Genomic DNA, 23,333 nt, shown 5'->3' on the forward strand with positions numbered 1-23,333 from the left:
AGTAATTATGTTTCGGAACCAGGCAAAACCAGATTGCTGTGCCATAGGAAGGATAGCTATACTAATTCGGTATACTCAAAATACACCTTTGGTACAAAATTGACAATCTCACAAGGATGAAATATCAGTAATTTTCTATTTACTGGTCGATCCCATCTTTTACGGAATCAATTCCTTTTTTGAATGTACAAAAATTTTGGGAGTTCAGCATGTCTGGAAGCACGGGAGAACGTTCTTTTGCTGATATTATTACCAGTATTCGATACTGGGTTATTCATAGCATTACTATACCTTCCCTATTCATTGCGGGTTGGTTATTTGTCAGTACGGGTTTAGCTTATGACGTGTTTGGAAGTCCTAGGCCAAACGAGTATTTCACGGAAAGCCGACAAGGAATTCCGTTAATAACCGACCGTTTTGATTCTTTAGAACAACTCGATGAATTTAGTAGATCCTTTTAGGAGGCCCTCAATGACCATAGATCGAACCTATCCTATTTTTACAGTGCGATGGCTGGCTATTCACGGACTAGCTGTACCTACTGTTTTTTTCTTGGGATCAATATCAGCAATGCAGTTCATCCAACGATAAAACAAATTCCAACTATAGAACTATGACACAATCAAACCCGAATGAACAAAATGTTGAATTGAATCGTACCAGTCTATACTGGGGTTTATTACTCATTTTTGTACTTGCTGTTTTATTTTCCAATTACTTCTTCAATTGAGAGAAAGAAAGAGACTAATAAGAATTCTCTTATCCCATTTGGAAGGATACCATCCTTATAACTACCCATGACTGTTTTTGTCTCTAGCATGACCAATTGATAAAATGTGGAGGAAAGTAGGGGAAATGGCCGATACTACTGGAAGAATTCCTCTTTGGCTGATAGGTACTGTAGCTGGTATTGCTGTGATTGGTTTAGTAGGTGTTTTCTTTTATGGTTCATATTCTGGATTGGGTTCATCTCTATAGTAATCGGAGGGACCAGATTGTAAACATGAAAAAGTAGGAGCTTAGCGGGTCCTTACCCCCCTTTATCTGATTAGAGCGGAAAGGACCCGCGGAATTTTTATTTTACTCTTATAACGCGAATTGAATCTATTCGATTCACTCTTATGAAGCAACAAGAAAAAGAGATCACTCGAGGATCCAATATCTTATTCCACGAAGGAAGTATCCTGAAAATCCTTGATTTAGTTTCGAGTAATAAACTAATAAAACCTTAATCAAAACTATTCAACTAGCCTAAAAATAAAAAAACCTTCAATGGAAGAGTTTACTTTTTTTTTGCAAAATTTCTGTAAATTTGAAGTTGAACTTAATTAAACAAGCCAAGCAATTTGCTCACAATCACAAGAAATTTTTCCCCCGCCATATTTTCTTCCCCTCTGTTTGTCCACTACCTCGGCTAAACCTAAGCAAAAGAAAAAGAGGTCCAAGAGACAGACCCGAATAAAGAAGAAATAGTAATCTTTGACGAATTAGGAAGAAAAAGGATTCTTATTTTGATACAAGAAGAATCGGCACAAGAAAAAGGCTTTTTCTTGTGCCGAATAGACGATTAAGAAGACCTGCAATCCCTCCGAAAAAGAAGAAATTTTAATTTGATTGTTCTCGCCTTTGCCTTGGATTCTCTTCTTTTGCATGGGATATAAATAAGGAATTCCAGACATCTCATAAACAAAAAGCAGTCTAAACAAAAAAAGGATTTCCAAAATAGATCATAGATAATTCTAGCAATTGCCAATAAATCGAGGCTTTTTACCAACTTGATGGTAAGAAATCCCGGGACCTAGAAATTCATTTCGTACAATTGAACCTTTTCAAACTGTTTCTTTTTGAGAACCAAAAAAACTTGTGCCAAAATAACGGATGCGAAGAAGAACAAAAGGCCTTGGACACGTAATGGATCCTGAAGCACGATTTCTGCGTCCCCCTGACCAAAACCTCCCACATTAGGATTGCTTGTTAATGGTTGATCAAGCTTGATGGATTCCCCCTCTGAAACAAGAAGTTCTGGTCCGGGAGGTATAATATCAATCACTTGGCGTCCATCTGATGCATCAACTATGGATATTTCATACCCCCCCTTTTCTTTACGTAGTATTTTTCTTACTATACCTGTTGACGTAGCATTATAGACTGTATTGTTACTCTTGCTACCATCAGGATAGATCTGTCCTCTTCCTCGGTTTCCCCCTACATATATGGGATATTTTAAGAAATGAGCATCTTTCTTCGTAGCAGGATCAGGGGAAAGAATGGGAAAGACAATTTCACTATATTTCTTACCGGGAACAGGGCCTATCACAAGAATGTTTTTTTTATCGGGACGATAACTCTGAAAAGCAAGATTTCCTATCTTTTCTTTTAACTCAGGGGAAATACGATCGGGCGGCGCTAATTCGAATCCCTCGGGCAAAATAAGAACAGCACCTACATTCAACCCTCCCTTTTTTCCATTAGCAAGAACTTGTTTCAATTGCATATCATAAGGAATTCGAAGAACTGCTTCAAATACAGTATCGGGAAGCACAGCTTGGGGAACTTCAATATCGACGGGCTTGCTAGCTAAATGGCAATTGGCACATACAATTCGTCCAGTTGCTTCTCGTGGGTTTTCATAACCCTGCTGCGCAAAAATGGGATATGCATTTGAAATAGATGTCCGAGTTATTACGTATATCATGATCGATACAGAAATCGATCGAGTTATCTGTTCCTTTACCCAAGAAAAAGTATTTCTATTTTCCATGTCCAATCGCAGATCCCAGAATTTCTACAATAAATTAGATAGGTAGCTAAGCTAATCTAGTTCCCTATACACGAATCTGTTGTCATTCTACTGCAACAGTTGTACTGCAATGATGAATACCTTAAAGTAGGTATAAATAGAAAGAATTTTGCTAAAATGGAAAAGGGCTTTCTTTCTAAAAAAAGATGCTTGCTAATTTGATTAATATTAATATCGGGAGATCAAATGAATTTATGCTTCACTAATTGAATGATAAATGACTACAAGCGAAGGAGATAGACGATTTAAACAAAAAAAGACCCAAAATTTCAAACATGTATCTAGAATTACTGGAAAACTACAAACAAAAATAGTGAAAATAAGCTCGTTAGGAGCCCATCCAAAATCGTTGTAGACCCAACGAATTACTAGTTCCCAACCACGGGTGGAGTGAAATCCAACAAAAAAATCAGTAACTAAAAGAATAAAAAAAGCTTTTATTGAGTCATTTAAATTATAGAAGAATTCCTGAACCCAAGAATTCAAAATGACAAGTTCCTCTTTACCCAGAAAAAAAGAACCACTTAGAATAGCCAAACAGATTATATTTGTCGAGAAATGCAAAATGGTATGGAGATGATCCTCATTATTTATTTTGACCCATTGTATTATTTCCTTGTGTATTCCTGTAGGAGGTTTTTGTACATGTGTCTTTAGTTTCCCTTTTATCATCTCGTCCAAGAGAGAAAGTTCTTCTAATTCTATGAATCTTTCTAGAATCCTTTTCTCTTGAATATCAGTTAAGAGAGTTTCGGATTGCCTGGTATTCCACCAATTCTTAATCCAAAGTTCCAGACATTTGTTAAATGAGGAAGAGACCCCCCAAGGCAAAAGTACGATAAATACAAGATATAGTAAAGAAGGCAATGCTTTCTTTTTTTTCATTTTTGATCTGTAAATGGAGTTGTTAATGAATATGCTTCATTCGCTGACTCTATTCCATTCCCTGACTCTATATGATGATATTTCTATTTCATGATATTTCTATTTCTTTGAAGCAAAAACTCTATAGGTTTGATACCCTGTATCTATTCTTCTTTTTTGTATATTAGTTATTAGTGGAATTTCAGTGCATTGGGTTCTTTCTTAGATCTAGATGGAATGAAATAGTGAAATAGAATAAAAAAAAAGCCCTTTCGGATGAAAAAGGAAGAATAGTATGCGATATATCTAACTTGGATAAAAAAAAATTAAAAGCAAATTTCTCTTATCCTCGTTTGTTCCTTCCTTTAGATAAATACTTAAAAATCCCCTTACAATAACAAATCCAATTTAGAAGGGACTTCCTCCCTGTGTTGAGAAAACTTTTCTTCTTCCAATTCTTCTTTTCTTCATTCAACTCAGTTCAAAAAAGATACCTCAAAATACTTCAATTGGTACGCGCAAGAAATAGGCCAATTCGGCAGCTTTTTGTTCAATTTCTCGTGGAGTAAAAAATTTATCATCAGTACGAGTCAAGGGAATGATCCCCTGGCCCCGGATTTCCATATAAAGAATACGACGAGGATAAAGACCCTCTTTAACCTGAATTCTAATTGATTGGATATCCCGCATAAGGAATCGAAGGAAGACGCGACGTTTTATTCCAGGGAATCCCCAACGAAAAATGCACACTATTCCCTCTTTTCTATCGAATCGGTCATAACCACTACCTACATTCCACAAAATAGTACACCACAAGTAGGAGCTAATGAATAGGCCTGCGATTCCGTAGAAAGACATCACGACCCCCTGCGGAAAAAAAAGAATTTCTTGAGATGGAAGTATAGATATAATATTCTTACCAAGATAACTGGAAATCCCAACCGATAAGAATCCTAGTGAACCTAGAAAAAGAATACAGGCCCAGAAAAAATTACCCCTTTTTCGAGAACCTTTTAGAAGTTCTACCCATATGTGTTCTGATCGCCAATTCATATTAGATATACTAAATCCAGCAGCGGTCGATTGAAATTGAGAGAATAAGCTAAATAATTTTGACTTTACTTTTTTTGATTCTGAAATCGCCTTCAGCAACTAGTACTCCTGTGAAATACATAGGTTAGATACATTGACTTTCTATTCAAAAAATATTCGTTGATTCAATTAAAATAAATAAAATAAAACTCGCTATACCTGGCTCTGCATATTCATGCATTTATGCTCGTAGCCTATATCCGCATCCATAACCGTTTTTCATTTGTGTGTAGAAAGTGTGTGTAGAAAAAGCCACATACCCTACCATATTATATTACTTACACTAAAAAATACTAGACAATCTTATTTTTTTGCACATAAAGAAATAAAGAAGTCATTGCAATTGCCGGAAATACTAAGCCTACTAAAGGCACGAAAATAGAAGGTAAGTTTAAATCCGTCATGGAATAGGTGTCTCAATTCAAATTTACTATTTCTATCTAGTCGAAAAATATCTTAAGATTCTTATGATATAATTAAGTATATCTATTATAAGGAATATTGACTATTGTATTGTATTTTTTATTTTTAGTTTGAAAAATATTCTGTAAAAAAAATGAAAGGATAATAAGAAAATTCCAAAAAAGGAGAACTAATTAAAAAGATTTTATTTTGATTTTCCCATCCTCATGGCCTTTCTATCTTTCTAATCTAATTTGAAATTGGATTCAAAAGAAAGCGGTTAGAATTTACTTCCTGCATACATACTTCTCTAGAAGCGCATACAATAATGCGTGGTAAAGGCGGAAAAATAGTATATTCAATCAAAATCAAAGGGCAAATTATCTTACCTACTATAGATCCCCTACTACCCTCTTAGACTTTAAAAGGCGATATACCACCCAAAGAAAGGGTATGAAAATGCCGGGTGGAGTTAGCTTTTCGACGAAGACCTGTCCCGTGCAGCGAAGCCCTGTTAGTAAGACCCCCCGCAATAATGGATTATAGAAGAATATTATTCCAAATACTCCTCTGGACGCATATAGTAGCATTGCGATTCCGAATCTTTTTTATTTATGAATATGAACAGAAAAAATTCATTGTATCGTTGGGTCGGAGCGGAGGTTTGGTCCAGAAAAATTAGAAACAAAACGTCTACTCTACCGCATTGAAGTCTATAGCGCTGTATTTCCACGAAAGTATAATTCTTACCATCAGGATACGATCCTTTCTTTTGAACTAAACGTCTCTACGATGGGTCCAGGTTCTATGTCCAATCCCAAATCAAGGATTTCTCGCTCTTGATCGGAGTCATAAACTAAAAAAAAACTACCTTTTTATCCTTTTTCTCAAGGTTATAGAAAACTTCCTTATCTAGTTCTAGCATTTTGAAAAAAAAAAAATGCTTCTTTTTTTACACACAGTTCGAGTCACTTGTTGACTCACGATTACGCCTGTTAAAAGTTTCAAACGTCCTCTTTTTTGAAATTGAAAGAGAGTCCTATAAAAAGGTCTAACTTCCAAACTATGTCTTTTTTCATTCATTCTCCTTTAGTTTTTTTCTCTATCTAGAAGTGGAATAGAATAACCCGGTTGAAGGGTAATGATCATACGTCTGTAATGCATTGTATGGCCCAGAATAGGTCCTATTCTTCTACCTTTTCCAGGTAGTCGATGGCTATTCACAGCTACCACCTTAACACCAAAGAAGAGTTCGACCCAATGCTTTATTTCTGTCTTAGTGAATCCCGATTCGACATTAAAAGTATATTGATTCTTTCCCAATAAACGAAGACTTTTTTCTGTAAATACTGCGTATTTGATTCCATTATCATTATCATATGATAATACTATATTTTATTATTTTATTATTTTATTTGTATTTCTTTATTGTATTATACCTTAATATATATATTCTAGATATATAGAATAGACGAATCTCAATTTGTCAAGTCTCATGATCATATCATGATCTATTTTTATTCGGCTCAATCTTTTTTTTCTAAAAAAGATTGAGCCGAGTTTAATTGCAATCAATTAGAAGAATAAAGAAGAATTACTGCATTTCATAACTGATTTTTTTCTCTTTTTATTTCGTTTCTTTTTTATTTATACCTTCTTTATCTTTAGTTTTATCTAGTTAATCAATAGTATCTACCGGCTCGAACTCGAATTTGATCGCCTTCCATACTTCACAAGCTGCGGCTAGTTCAGGACTCCATTTGCAAGCTGCTCGGATAATTTCATTACCTTCGCGAGCAAGATCGCGCCCTTCGTTACGAGCTTGTACACAGGCTTCTAAAGCCACTCGATTAGCTGCTGCACCAGGTGCATTTCCCCAAGGATGTCCTAAAGTTCCTCCACCAAATTGTAATACAGAATCGTCCCCAAAGATTTCGGTCAGAGCTGGCATATGCCAAACATGAATACCACCTGAAGCTACCGGTATAACACCTGGCATGGATACCCAGTCCTGAGTGAAAAAGATACCGCGAGCACGATCTTTTTCAATAAAATCATCGCGCAATAAATCAACAAAACCTAAAGTCATTTCGCGTTCCCCTTCTAACTTACCTACTACTGTACCGGAGTGGATATGATCTCCCCCAGACATACGCAATGCTTTAGCTAATACACGGAAATGCATACCATGATTTTTCTGTCTATCAATAACTGCATGCATTGCACGGTGAATGTGAAGAAGTAGGCCATTGTCGCGGCAATAATGAGCCAAAGTAGTATTTGCGGTGAATCCCCCAGTTAAGTAGTCATGCATTACAATAGGAACCCCTAATTCTCTTGCAAATACAGCTCTCTTAATCATTTCTTCACATGTACCCGCAGTCGCATTCAAGTAATGCCCCTTGATTTCACCGGTTTCGGCCTGTGATTTATAAATAGCTTCGGCACAAAAGACAAAACGGTCTCTCCAGCGCATAAATGGTTGTGAGTTTACGTTTTCATCATCTTTGGTAAAATCAAGTCCACCACGTAGACACTCATAACACGCTCTACCATAATTTTTTGCGGATAATCCCAATTTTGGTTTAATAGTACATCCCAATAAAGGACGACCGTACTTGTTCAACTTATCTCTTTCAACTTGGATACCATGAGGCGGGCCTTGGAAAGTTTTTGAATAAGTAGGGGGAATTCGTAGATCCTCCAAACGTAGAGCACGTAGGGCTTTGAAACCAAATACGTTACCTACAATGGAAGTAAACATGTTAGTAACGGAACCCTCTTCAAATAGGTCTAATGGATAAGCTACATAACAGATCCATTGGTTGTCTTCCCCAGCAACAGGCTCGATGTGATAGCATCGTCCTTTGTAACGATCAAGACTGGTAAGTCCATCAGTCCAAACAGTTGTCCATGTACCAGTAGAAGATTCGGCAGCTACTGCAGCCCCTGCTTCTTCGGGCGGAACCCCAGGCTGAGGACTTACTCGGAATGCTGCCAAGATATCAGTATCCTTAGTTTCATACTCTGGGGTGTAGTAAGTCAATTTATAATCTTTAACACCAGCTTGAAATCCAACACCTGCTTTAGTTTCTGTTTGTGGTGACATAAGTCCCTCCCTATAACTCTTGAATTAAGAATTCTCACAATAACAGGGTCTACTCGATGTTAATTAGGCGTAAATGAAACTTTAGCAAAAATCTCGTAAAACAAAAAGGATATTCAATTAATATAATATCAACTCATTAAAGAAAATTGAGGGCATGCTTAGGTTAATGAATATGTTTCATTCATATATAATGCGTACACCCTGTGTATGTTCTATCCTATAGGAATTCCAATATAGGAATTCGATAGGAATTGAGTTGTTGTTATGGTAAGTTAACACGGTTCGTTATTAAACCATGGATTTGATTTACCAAATCCATAATTATTGTATACTCTTTGATAGATATAGCGCAACCCAAATTAATTCCTAATCCTTATTTTACAAGTTCTTAATAGTTCTCTTTTCTTATTTTGAATGCAAATACCTAACTAAATACTAATAAAATTCTTTGTTGACAGCAATCTATGCTTCACAGTAGTATATATTTTGTATATCGAAGTCCTAGATAGGAAAGTAGAGTAGGCACAGATCCTCCACAAAAGGCAAAATGTATATGAAAAAAAAGATTGATTGAACTTTCCAATGGACTCATTCCATGAGTAAACGATTGAATGGGATTCGCTTGGGCAACGAAATCAAGTCCTGGTCCCCTTTTCTCTCTTATTGAATTAACTAATTCATTTCCTTTTTACTTTTGGATTTTTTTTGATTTGATTTGGCATTATTCAACAATAAAAAAAGAAAAATTTCGACAAATTCCTTTTTTTTAATTATGTGATAATTATGAGAACCAATCCTACTACTTCTCCTCCCGGGGTTTCCACAATTGAAGAAAAAAGTACAGGTCGTATCGATCAAATTATTGGACCCGTGCTGGATGTCACTTTTCCCCCAGGCAAGTTACCTTATATTTATAACGCTTTGGTAGTCCAGAGTAGAGACACTGCCGATAAGCAAATTAATGTGACTTGTGAGGTACAACAATTATTAGGAAATAATCGAGTTAGAGCTGTAGCTATGAGTGCTACGGACGGGTTGATGAGAGGAATGGAAGTGATTGACACGGGAGCTCCTCTCAGTGTTCCGGTCGGTGGAGCTACTCTCGGACGAATTTTCAACGTTCTTGGGGAGCCTGTTGACAATTTGGGTCCTGTAGATAGTAGTGCAACGTTCCCTATTCATAGATCTGCGCCTGCCTTTATCGAGTTAGATACGAAATTATCCATCTTTGAAACAGGTATTAAGGTCGTCGATCTTTTAGCTCCTTATCGACGTGGAGGAAAAATAGGACTATTTGGGGGGGCTGGAGTAGGTAAAACAGTACTGATCATGGAATTAATCAATAACATTGCTAAAGCTCATGGGGGCGTATCCGTATTCGGTGGAGTAGGGGAACGGACTCGTGAAGGAAATGATCTTTATATGGAAATGAAGGAATCCGGAGTAATTAATGAAAAAAATATTGAGGAATCAAAGGTAGCTCTAGTCTATGGCCAAATGAATGAACCACCGGGAGCTCGTATGAGAGTTGGTTTAACTGCCCTAACTATGGCGGAATATTTCCGAGATGTTAATAAGCAAGACGTGCTTTTATTTATCGATAATATCTTTCGTTTTGTTCAAGCAGGATCAGAGGTATCCGCTTTATTAGGGAGAATGCCCTCCGCAGTGGGTTATCAACCTACTCTTAGTACAGAAATGGGTTCTTTGCAAGAAAGAATTGCTTCTACTAAAAAGGGATCTATAACTTCGATTCAAGCAGTTTATGTACCTGCAGACGATTTGACCGACCCTGCCCCTGCCACAACATTTGCACATTTGGATGCTACTACCGTACTTTCCAGAGGATTAGCTTCCAAGGGTATTTATCCAGCAGTAGATCCTTTAGATTCAACCTCGACTATGTTACAGCCTCGGATCGTTGGCAACGAACATTATGAAACTGCGCAAAGAGTTAAGGAAACTTTACAACGTTACAAAGAACTTCAGGACATTATCGCAATTCTTGGCTTGGATGAATTATCGGAAGAGGATCGTTTAACTGTAGCAAGAGCAAGAAAAATTGAGCGTTTCTTATCACAACCGTTCTTTGTGGCAGAAGTTTTTACTGGTTCTCCAGGAAAGTATGTTGCTCTTGCGGAAACTATTAGGGGATTTCAACTAATCCTTTCCGGAGAATTAGACGGCCTACCTGAACAGGCTTTTTATTTGGTGGGTAACATCGATGAAGCTAGCACGAAAGCTATAACCTTAGAAGAGGAGAACAAATCGAAGAAATGAAATTAAATCTTTATGTACTGACTCCTAAGCGAATTATTTGGGATTGTGAAGTGAAAGAAATCATTTTATCCACTAATAGTGGCCAAATTGGCGTATTACCAAACCACGCCCCCATTAACACAGCAGTAGATATGGGTCCTTTGAGAATACGCCTCCTCAACGACCAATGGTTAACAGCGATTCTGTGGAGCGGTTTTGCGAGAATAGTTAATAATGAGATCATCATTTTAGGAAATGATGCGGAACTGGGTAGTGATATTGATCCGGAAGAAGCTCAAAAGGCACTTGAAATAGCCGAAGCTAACTTGAGTAAAGCTGAGGGTACGAAAGATTTGGTTGAAGCGAAGCTCGCTCTCAGACGAGCTAGGATACGAATCGAGGCTGTCAATTGGATTCCCCCATCCAATTGAAGACAATCCAGTGGTTTATAGTTGATACAAAGAAAAAGGGAAGAGGGGTAGAAAAAGTTATTAGATAGCGAAGCGAAGTAAGTCCAATGCTATCTAGTAATTTTTCTACCTACTTACCTACTATTGGATTTGAACCAATGACTCCCGCCGTATGAAAGCAATACTCTAACCACTGAGTTAAGTAGGCAATTTATCACCACAAAGGAAGACCCATTACTTCGATCGATTATATATTGAATCCCTTTTCTAAGCAATACCGCTCTGTTATTGGTCTGTTATATACTAAATACTAAACTAAATACTAAACAGATACAGATCAAAGGGGTATCCTCTGGCATTAGAAAATATTCATCTTGACAAGAAATTATCTATATGTTAAGATATCTCTGATAAGGGCTATAGCTCAGTTCGGTAGAGCAACTCGTTTACACGTGCGCCAATGCTTTTCAAAGGAGCTTATTATGCAATGAACATAATCGATCTTATTGCAAAATCAATGTCTTACTTCATAGATTCGAGAGAATAGGAGAACAGTAGCCTGACAAACAGTCGGTTCAGTCCGATTCAGGTGCCAATTCAGGTGCCTAATCAAATAGAACCCTTATGGATTTGCTAGTTGATAAGGTAAATATCCAGCCCACTAAATGCTAGGCGTAATGAGGATAAGGGCCTCCAAAAAACTTCTTTTCGTTCTATGAACTTTAAGGTGTATGAAGTCTCATAGTTAACTCTTGCAGTGGAACGATAGAGACTCCATTTCACTTAGGTTGATTTAATTTAGACCGGAGGCAGACCTAAGTCAAGGTAATCCTCCTTTGAAACACTTTGGTATTGCTCCTAGATAGATCATAATACAAAAAATCAATCAGAGCACAGGGAGCCATCTCATTATCTTTCCGTAAAGAAAAACTATGGTGGACTAACTGATCTTTAAATCAGTTTATGAAAGAGCCCAATGCAAAAAAATGCATGTTGGGTCTTTGAAACAGTTCAAATCATTTCGATAATAATCCGTTTGATCTGTTTTACCGAGAAGGTCTACGGTTCGAATCCGTATAGCCCTAATATGCCCTTTTTTAGATTTTAGGATCTCTATCCTATGTTTTCTTTAGTTTAGTATAGTTTTCATTTTCTCATTAGTATTTGTTTATAGACTGGATAGGCGCCTGCGACATAGAATAGAGATAAAAGCATTACCAAAGGCTCATTCATCGAAAATCAAAATCATACAGACAGGAAAAGAAAAACGAATTTCTATCAAATCAATAGAAGAAAGGATCCTTTCCCTGATTTGAATCCCGTCCTCCTTCAAATAGGATATCTCTAGACTTCCCTATAATAACTGCAATGATTTTATCCATTTTGCGAATTCCTACTTTGTTTTAAGTATATTTATTACTTTGTTTATAGATACATTATGTAAATTGATCAACTTTAAATAGAAAAAATAAAGTAAAGAGTAAATAAGAAAACAGAATATTCTGTCTCATAGTTCTGAAATAGAGTTCTTTATTTTTATTTTATAGTATTACTTCTCATTAATTATACTGCATAGATTAGTCCTACTATCTTAATTAGGTTCTAATTTAGTAGTATTCTCATTTTTATTTAATAGTCTCTTATTATTTTATTATTAAATATTAAATAAAGGATAGAGCTATTCTTTTTTCTAGAGATTCTAGAGAAAGCGAGACAAAGTGAAACGAGAAAGTTTTCTTTATATAAGAATTAGATCTACATACACCATATCTAAATAGAATGGAAATCCAAAAGAAAGGGAGTTGGGATTCCATTGGATGAATCTTTAAAGAAGATGCAGCACAGAGGAAACAAAGGCTAAACTTAAACTAAGCGCTTTTGTTTGAACAAAAAAGATTCTTGTTTCACCGAGGAAAAGAGAGAAGTTCTGGATAAATTGACAATGCTGAATTGAATTGACTAATTTAAGTTCCGCCTATTCCACATTAATGGGAGTACATTATGTTTCTGCTTCACGAATATGATATTTTTTGGACATTTCTAATAATAGCAAGCCTTATTCCTATTTTGGCATTTTCGATTTCAGGACTTTTAGCCCCGGTTAGTGAAGGACCAGAGAAGCTTTCTAGTTATGAATCGGTATAGAACCCATGGGAGGGGCTTGGGTACAATTCCGAATACGCTATTATATGTTTGCGCTCGTTTTTGTTGTTTTTGATGTGGAAACCGTCTTTCTATACCCTTGGGCAATGAGTTTCGACGTATTGGGTGTATCCGTTTTTATCGAAGCTTTGATTTTCGTGCTTATCTTAGTTGTTGGTTTAGTTTATGCATGGCGAAAAGGAGCCTTGGAATGGTCTTAACTGAATATTTAGACAAAAAAAAAGAAGGAAAAGATTCTATTGAGACAGTTATGAATTTGATTGAGTTTCCCTTACTTGACCAAACAAGTTCCAATTCTGTTATTTCAACTACACCAAATGATCTTTCGAATTGGTCAAGACTCTCCAGTTTATGGCCCCTTCTATACGGTACCAGTTGTTGTTTCATTGAATTTGCTTCATTAATAGGCTCACGATTCGACTTTGATCGTTATGGATTGGTACCAAGATCAAGTCCTAGGCAAGCAGACCTAATTTTAACAGCCGGTACGGTAACAATGAAAATGGCTCCCTCTTTAGTGAGATTATACGAGCAAATGCCTGAACCAAAATACGTCATTGCTATGGGAGCCTGTACTATTACAGGGGGAATGTTCAGTACGGATTCCTATAGTACTGTTCGGGGAGTTGATAAGTTAATTCCTGTGGATGTCTACTTGCCGGGCTGCCCACCTAAACCGGAGGCAGTTATAGATGCCCTAACAAAACTTCGTAAGAAGATATCGCGAGAAATAGTTGAGGATCAAACTCTATCTCAAAATAAAAATAGATGTTTTACTACCAGTCACAAGCTTTATGTTAGGCGCAGTACTCATACAGGAACTTATGAGCAAGAATTGCTCTATCAATCACCATCTACATTAGATATATCTTCTGAAACTTTTTTCAAATCCAAAAGTTCAGTACCTTCCTACAAATTAGTGAATTAGGAGAGGGGCTCTTTTGTGTAGAAAAATAAAAAGCAGGGCAATCTTTCAAACTTGCATCCGAAATGTGAAATATTTATACAAAGAGGGAGAGATGAAGACAATGCAGCAGGGTTGGTTATCTAATTGGCTAGTCAAACATGAGGTGGTTCATAGATCTTTGGGCTTTGATCACCGAGGAATAGAGACTTTACAAATAAAAGCAGGGGATTGGGATTCCATTGCTGTCATTTTATATGTATATGGTTACAATTATTTACGCTCCCAATGTGCTTATGATGTAGCACCCGGTGGATCTTTAGCTAGCGTGTATCATCTTACGAGAATACAATATGGTATAGATAATCCAGAAGAAGTCTGCATAAAAGTCTTTGCCCAAAAGGATAATCCTAGAATTCCGTCTGTCTTCTGGATTTGGAGAAGTGCCGATTTTCAAGAACGCGAATCTTATGATATGGTGGGAATCTCTTATGATAATCATCCGCGCCTTAAACGTATCCTAATGCCTGAAAGTTGGATAGGCTGGCCCTTACGTAAGGATTATATAACCCCCAATTTTTATGAAATACAAGATGCTCATTGAATGATAAGAAATTCATGCTCACTTATACAACACAACTCCAGATTTTATTCAAGTCAAGGAATATTTTTAGGTTCTTTTCCTAGATGAAACGGAATACCTATTATAATTAATTCCTAATTATACAAAAGCATTCCAGATAGACTGAGCAAAAAAAGGGTTTCATTTGGATTCCCCTATTTTGAAAATCGCATATTAATTTCCTTCATATGAACAGAAAAATAGGATGACTCAAAGAAGTTCTCTACCAGGAACTTTGTACCGCGCACATTACTTAGCACAACTAGGAAAATAAGATAAGATAAAGATAAGCAAGACTAAAAAAATATTCGTCGGAATAGCGGAATACAAAATTAAGAAACGCAAAAAAATAAAGGGGAATCTCACCCCCTTCTTTATCATAAAGAAAAGATATATTTTAAAACTTCTTTAAAAAGAAAAAGAAGTGCCTCTATATTTATATTATAGATTTATCCACTTAGATGAATAAATATTATTAATGAATATGTATCACAATCCATCTCGAGGTATTTGGATCAATACCTATTCGGTGGATCTTTTTTTTTTTTTTCTCTGCCAGGAACCAGATTTGAACTGGTGACACGAGGATTTTCAGTCCTCTGCTCTACCAACTGAGCTATCCTGACCTTTTCTTGTGCATCATCCTAGTAGAGTATTTGTATCTATGTCAATTAAAAGGACTAAAAATTAATTAAGTATTTCAAATTTTAAATTTGAAAATGGGGGGGGTAGTCCTATGCATTGTGCATGGTTTACTTAAATAAAACTTAAAAATAGAGTGAATAACCAAGATTTCTTGCCGATACTCTAATAAAAAAGAAATCTATTCAATGAATAGGATAAGATCCATTGAGTTCTCTTCGCATTCCTTTGTGAAAGAGTAGAATGAGAAAGCTAATGAATCTTAAACCCATTGCATTGATAAAAAGAAAAAAAAGTGCATTGATAAAAAGAAAAAAAAAAAGAGGATAAATAATAATAATATAGTATAGTTAGGGAATAAAAGAGGATTTGGGGATAGAGGACTTGAACCCTCACAACTTATAAAGTCGACGGATTTTCCTTTTACTAGAAATTTCATTGTTGTCAGTATTGACATGTAGAATGGGACTCTCTCTTTGTCCTCGTCCGATTAATCCACTTTTTTAAAGATCTCGAAAACTTTGAATTTTAATTGAAGAATTTGATTATTCAATATTCGATTGGAGTGGATTCACAATAATGAAAAAAAAAAATTATGATATGAGTTTTTTATTTCATAATCATTATCATTTCTAATTTCATTTTTAAAAAGATAAAGAACCTATATTATAATTAGAATATAATATGAGTTCTGTGATTAATCGTTTGCTATGTCAGTATCTATACGTGTTTATTAAATGTATAAGGTATAAAACCCCTCTTTCTCTAATTTAGAACTAGAAGGAATTCCACTAACAACACAACGTAATTAACTCGATTCGTTAGAACAGCTTCCATTGAGTCTCTGCACCTATCCTTTTCCTTTGTATTCTAGTTCGAGAACCCCTTGTTTTCTCAAAACACGGATTTGGCTCAGGATTGCCCTTTTTTAATTCCAGGGTTTCTCTGAATTTGGAAGTTACCACTTAGCAGGTTTCCATACCAAGGCTCAATACAATCAAGTCCGTAGCGTCTACCGATTTCGCCATATCCCCATTTCCCTCTTCTTTGAGACCAGGATTCCTTGTGTAATTTCATCCATCTCTTAGTTTTTTTTTTTGAATCATTGAGTTCATCACTCAACGTAGTCTAGCAGTTCAGTTCGACTCTATTTGAGAGACCTCGCTTGCTTATTGCAATTCAGAATTGAATTGATTCTATCCTTGATGTATTTGCAATTCAATCCGAATCAATATATCCAAAAGTTTTTATCTCCCCCACCTCCCGTCTTACTTTTTTATAGTATTCAAAATTATACTATAACGCTTGATATTTATTCTTTTTTTCTAATCAGAATTAGCAATTTTATTTACTCTGACTCTATGTTCCCCTTAGTGAAATATTAATCCTCAAATTATTAACAAATAATAAAGTCTATAATGATCGAATGAAAATACCAATAAATTCTATAATTTTATTTTTTAATATCCTATAGTTAAGCATATCAAGCTAACTTTATCTTTAAGAAGTTTTAGTATTTTTTTATTTTTATAAGTATAACTTCAAATTTAGAACTAGTTAATAGCTAAGATTAATAACTAATATCTGAGATTTTACGGATTTCCTATACTATACCTATTTCTATTTGTTACACTATTTCCGTTATGTAAGCCCACTTAGCTCAGAGGTTAGAGCATCGCATTTGTAATGCGAGGGTCATCGGTTCAAATCCGATAGTCGGCTTTTTTTTCTCTATCGATGTTCTACGAACAAGAATCTCTTTTTTTCCGAATTAAATGGAGAATCCAGGATCTTTATGTTTTTTACCTTACAATTTTGCTAGATACAAAACAATAAAATAAATAATATATATACAAAAAAAAAAGATTTTGATGAAATTCCATTTTTTGGGGTACTTTAGTTGATTTTACTCTGTTTATCCTGTAGTTTAATTCAGTTTTAATTTCGATGTATTCTGTAATGTAAATACAATGAAATTAATTGTGTAAATGAAATTTCAATAAAATAAAAAAAGGAGTCTTCATGTCCCGTTATCGAGGACCTCGTTTAAAAAAATACGCCGTCTGGGGAGCTTTACCAGGACTCACTAGAAAAACACCTAAATCCGGAAGTAATCTTAAAAAAAAATTCAATTCTGGGAAAAAGGAGCAATATCGTATTCGTCTTCAAGAAAAACAGAAATTGCGTTTTCATTATGGTCTGACAGAACGACAATTACTTAGATATGTACATATCGCTGGAAAAGCAAAAAGGTCAACAGGCCAGGTTTTACTACAATTACTTGAAATGCGTTTGGATAATATCCTTTTTCGATTGGGTATGGCTTCAACCATTCCTGGGGCCCGCCAATTAGTCAACCATAGACATATTTTAGTTAATGGTCGTATAGTCAATATACCAAGTTTTCGTTGCAAACCCCGAGATATTATTACTACGAAAGATAACCAAAGATCAAAAGGTCTGGTTCAAAATTATATTGCTTCATCGGACCCGGGGAAATTGCCAAAGCATTTGGCGATTGACACGTTGGAATATAAAGGACTAGTAAATAAAATCCTAGATAGGAAGTGGGTCGGTCTCAAAATAAATGAGTTGTTAGTTGTAGAATATTACTCTCGTCAGACTTGAACTTAACGAAAAAAGGAAAGGTTCATAGAATTTTCTTCCCCTTCCCCTTTCCCCGAACTAAATCGCCCTAAGACCATTACCATTAATTTGTATTTTCCCATCAACTAGCTAAAATTGATTAACCCTAGGATTAGGATCCTTTTTTCTTTTTTCCTCTATGTGTATTTTACATACCACAGTAATTTGCTATAGAGAATTTCTAATTTCTATTAAATCAAAATAAGATAATATAAGATATTATATTATTGCTGGAAAAAATTGTTATTTGATTTGATACATTGTGATCCTTAACGTTGATGAATTAAGAAAAACGGAAAGAGAGGGATTCGAACCCTCGGTAAACAAAAGTCTACATAGCAGTTCCAATGCTACGCCTTGAACCGCTCGGCCATCTCTCCTACATAACTTATTATGGAAAATAAACTGAGTGAATAGCGAGTTTTCTTATTCCTGCAGTACAGGTACAACCGCAACACTCGGGGGTTCCATAGTTCTATTGGAAAAATTCCTTTTGATCTAAGTGGAAGGATACAGGATTTTTTACTAGAAATTGCGCTCGCTATAAAATAAAAGTTTTAATTTGGGTTTTCCCGCAACTAAAGAAAAAGAAAATGGAAGAATTCTTCTTATTGCATAATAAAATAAAGAAACCTTAGAATTCCGTTTGCATAAGATACGCTACACCATACTATCGAAATCAAAAATAGGGTATGAGACAATTAATAACTTTGAAAACACGAAATAGTTGATAACATAAGTTGTTGTTCAGAAATAGGAAAGTGGAATGAAATCCAGTCTTAGTCAAATATTTCATATCTCTTCGTGTCCAAGCAGAAGGAAAAGGATACAATTTGAGCTGAGCGGAAAATCCATATCTCTCTTATCCATTTAAAGCATATGGATTTAGAGTAGAGCATATGGATCAATCTATTTATAATTATAAGAATCGAATGTGTTTGTTTTTATGTTATTTTGTGAAGGAATGAAAACAATTCTATATAGAATGGGTTGGGAATTATGCCTAGATCCCGTGGAAATGGAAATTTCATTGATAAGACCTCCTCAATTGTAGCCAATATTTTATTGCGAATAATTCCGACAACCTCAGGAGAAAAAAAGGCATTTACTTATTATAGAGATGGTGCGATTTGACTCTTTTTTTTGCTTTTTTTTAGCCCTACCTATACCTCAGTCTTACGAAAAAGAGAGGGGGGTTGGCATAGAGAGAACCAAATTTGTAAAGCAAACAAACCCACGCTTCGGGAAGGTGAGGCGAACTAACAATTCCTTCCGTCGTGTATCCTCGATTGATGCGGCTTCAGATACTTCAATTGTAGATTTGAGTATTGAGCGAAAGGTTACACCTACAGGATATGGTATGGTATGGATTACAGGCCAATCCTACTCTATTAGTATCCGTAGGCAGCATAGGGGAGAAAAGCACTACACCTAGAAATAGGAATCAACAAGAGAAAACTTTGTTAGAAATTACCCCTTTCCTGATCGGTATCAGGGCTGGGAAGAATGGTTGGGATAACAAACAACCATCAGGTTTGTACTTTGGATACCCCTATAACCATCAAAGATCGTTGAAGTAGCTAATTCCTCTAAATAGGAGGCGTTGAGAACAAGAAATTATTGGAGCTATCGTTTCCTCTAGCATTAATAGAATTCATTGTGTTAAGAAAAACCTCTTGTGGGAAGGTTGGCTAGAGATTTCTTGGAAAAATACCAGCCCCTTTCGGTTCATAATGAGACGGGACTAATTCTATTTTGATTCTATAGATTATTTCGCTTAGTACTATTATGTACAGAAGGGAGGAGCCGTATGAGATGAAAACCTCATGTACGGTTTTGGAACGGAGATTTTTTGAATAGAATGAACGACCGTAACGGATGTTGGCTCAATCCGAAGGAAATTATGCGGAAGCTTTGCAAAATTATTATGAAGCTACGCGACTAGAAATCGATCCCTATGATCGAAGTTATATACTCTATAACATAGGCCTTATACACACAAGCAATGGAGAGCATACAAAGGCTTTGGAATATTATTTCCGGGCACTAGAACGAAACCCCTTCTTACCGCAAGCTTTTAATAATATGGCCGTGATCTGTCATTACGTGCGACTATCTCCACTATAGAAAGAAAAAAAAAAAAGAGAGGATCAAATTTTCTAGTAAATACTAGAAAAAAAGGGCTTTCTACATAGGGATCGTAAAAACAACGATTTTTCCCTATCAGCTGTAGGAAGGAAGGACACTTCACGAGAATCAAAAAACGAAGAAAGTATGGGCCTATACTACTACTCTATGGATAAAGTTTCTCAAATTGATAGAGAAAGCACCGTAAAGATCAATTAGTGAGCGACTGGGTCGATACAACTAAAAAAAACTGCTTACTTATCCCATGATATGGGGCAAAATTTAGGAATCCGCTTATGTAATAGAGCCGATCCACTAAGGGATTAAGCAGCGGTGTAGTATCAGATCCCAAAGATAGTAAGTTCTTTTTTCTTTCTTATGGAAAAAAGTCTTTTTCAAGGATTCTATAGAGATTTCATATATGAAACCGGGATAGTTACCTCTCAGAAAATTTGAACGAAGGCTCTATATCTATCTATGCTTCATTCTTCTGAAGGTGGGAAAAAAGATCAAACTGATTATTGATAAAAATTAGGGTTTGAAACTTAGGTAATTAATTTCTTCTGCTTAACCCAAGAACAAATTGGATCGATTTTTGATAAATCGAATTCAGTTAAGATAGGGGAAATTCAGATAGCAATTTCTGAGCCGTATGAGGTAGGAAACTCTCAAGTACGGTTCTAAGGGAAGGAACTTCCTATTCCGACCGAGGAGAACAGCCATTCTACAGGGTGATTCGGAAATTGCGGAAGCTTGGTTTGATCAAGCTGCTGAATATTGGAAACAAGCTATAGCGCTTACTCCGGGAAATTATATTGAAGCACAGAACTGGTTGAAGATTACGAAGCGCTTTGAATTTGAATAAGACCATGCTCCTTCTTTTTCATAAAATGGGTGGTTTGGTTGTTGATCCATTAATCAAATAAATTAGGTCGTAAGATCGAATCAAGAATTTCATTATATCCATTTCTTATACCTTCTATTTTATATGATATTTCATAAGAATAAACCATAGGGATAGGGTCTAGAATAGAAGTAATAAAGTGAATAAAAAGAGGGGGCAATCTAAATATTGCTAATATATTAGGACCATCTTATTAATAATTCTAATGAGTTATCTTGGAATTTAGAATCAAATAAAAAACCCTATATTATGCTCAAGGAAAGTAGATATAGATAGGAGCTTATGCCCTCAAAAAAAATACACTAGTTTCTTAAATTAAAAATAAAAAAGATTTTTTTCTTACGTCGAGAAATATTTGTTTTTCAAGATAAACAATGTCCGTTAGGCACCTAATCTTTATGTCATAATAGACCCGAACACTTGCCTCGGATTGACTTCAATATATAATTGCTCCAGTGAATAACTAAAAAAAAAATAGAAGGATGGTAGATAGTAAAGAAAAGAACTAATCACAATATCTATCTTCAAAATCTATCTTTCAAAATCTATCTTTCAAAATATATATCTTTCAAAGATTCACTAAAAAGACAGTTGGCGGGGTCTCTTTGTATGTCTTGTCCGGAAAGAGGAGGACTTAATGATTATTCGTTCGCCGGAACCAGAAGTAAAAATTGTTGTGGATAGGGATCCTGTAAAAACATCTTTTGAGGAATGGGCCAGACCCGGCCATTTCTCAAGAACACTAGCTAAGGGCCCTGATACTACCACTTGGATCTGGAACCTACATGCTGATGCTCACGATTTCGATAGTCATACTGGTGATTTGGAGGAGATTTCTCGAAAAGTCTTTAGTGCTCATTTCGGGCAACTTTCCATTATCTTTCTTTGGTTGAGTGGCATGTACTTTCATGGCGCCCGTTTTTCCAATTATGAAGCATGGCTAAGTGATCCTACTCACATTGGACCCAGTGCTCAGGTAGTTTGGCCTATAGTAGGGCAAGAAATATTGAATGGTGATGTAGGCGGGGGTTTCCGAGGAATCCAAATAACCTCTGGTTTTTTTCAGCTTTGGCGAGCATCTGGAATAACTAGTGAATTACAACTCTATTGTACTGCAATTGGTGCATTGATTTTTGCAGCGTTAATGCTTTTTGCTGGTTGGTTCCATTATCACAAAGCCGCTCCCAAATTGGCCTGGTTCCAAGATGTAGAATCCATGTTGAATCACCACTTAGCGGGATTATTAGGACTTGGGTCTCTTTCTTGGGCGGGGCACCAAATTCATGTATCTTTACCAATTAACCAATTTCTTGACGCTGGGGTGGATCCTAAAGAGATACCACTTCCTCATGAATTTATCTTGAATCGGGACCTTTTGCTCAACTTTATCCTAGTTTTGCCGAAGGAGCAACCCCTTTTTTCACTTTAAATTGGTCCAAATACGCAGAATTTCTGACTTTTCGCGGAGGACTAGATCCAGTAACCGGTGGTCTCTGGCTGACCGATATTGCGCACCATCATTTAGCTATTGCTATTCTTTTCCTAATCGCAGGTCATATGTATAGGACCAATTGGGGTATTGGCCATGGACTTAAAGATATTTTGGAGGCTCACAAGGGCCCATTTACAGGACAAGGCCATAAGGGTCTTTATGAAATCTTAACAACGTCATGGCATGCTCAATTATCTCTTAACCTAGCTATGCTAGGCTCTACAACCATTGTTGTAGCTCATCATATGTATTCTATGCCTCCCTATCCATACCTAGCTACTGACTATGGTACACAACTTTCCTTGTTCACACACCACATGTGGATTGGCGGATTTCTAATAGTCGGTGCTGCTGCACATGCAGCAATTTTTATGGTAAGAGACTATGATCCAACTACTCGATACAACGATCTATTAGATCGCGTCCTTAGACACCGCGATGCAATCATATCCCACCTTAACTGGGTATGTATATTTCTAGGTTTTCACAGTTTTGGCTTGTACATTCATAATGATACCATGAGTGCTTTAGGCCGTCCACAAGATATGTTTTCGGATACTGCCATACAATTACAACCTATCTTTGCTCAATGGGTACAAAATATCCATGCTACTGCGCCTGGCGTAACAGCTCCTGGTGCAACAACAAGTACTAGCTTAACGTGGGGAGGCGGCGAGTTAGTAGCAGTAGGTGGCAAAGTGGCTTTGTTACCTATTCCATTAGGAACCGCAGATTTTTTAGTCCATCACATTCATGCATTTACCATACATGTGACTGTATAATACTTTTGAAAGGTGTTTTATTTGCTCGAGTTCCCGTTTGATACCCGATAAAGCAAATCTAGGTTTTCGCTTTCCTTGCGATGGGCCTGGCCGAGGGGGAACATGTCAAGTATCC

General features: G+C 36.2%; 3 non-coding genes across 3 annotated transcripts; 1 reads left to right on the forward strand and 2 right to left on the reverse strand.

The window, feature by feature from the left end:
• Window positions 1-15,178: 15,178 nt before the first annotated feature.
• TRNAF-GAA (transfer RNA phenylalanine (anticodon GAA)) lies at window positions 15,179-15,251 on the reverse strand. The gene has a single exon. It is a non-coding gene; the product is annotated as a tRNA-Phe (tRNA).
• A 1,665-nt stretch (window positions 15,252-16,916) lies between these two features.
• Window positions 16,917-16,989, forward strand: TRNAT-UGU (transfer RNA threonine (anticodon UGU)). Its single transcript has one exon. It is a non-coding gene; the product is annotated as a tRNA-Thr (tRNA).
• Window positions 16,990-18,206: 1,217 nt separating this feature from the next.
• On the reverse strand, window positions 18,207-18,293 carry TRNAS-GGA (transfer RNA serine (anticodon GGA)). The gene has a single exon. It is a non-coding gene; the product is annotated as a tRNA-Ser (tRNA).
• Window positions 18,294-23,333: the final 5,040 nt, after the last annotated feature.

This window comes from Triticum urartu, unplaced genomic scaffold (genome assembly GCF_056163025.1).
Source record: "Triticum urartu cultivar PI428250 unplaced genomic scaffold, HENAU_Tu73 scaffold2, whole genome shotgun sequence".
In the NCBI taxonomy this organism is placed as follows: Eukaryota; Viridiplantae; Streptophyta; class Magnoliopsida; order Poales; family Poaceae; genus Triticum; species Triticum urartu.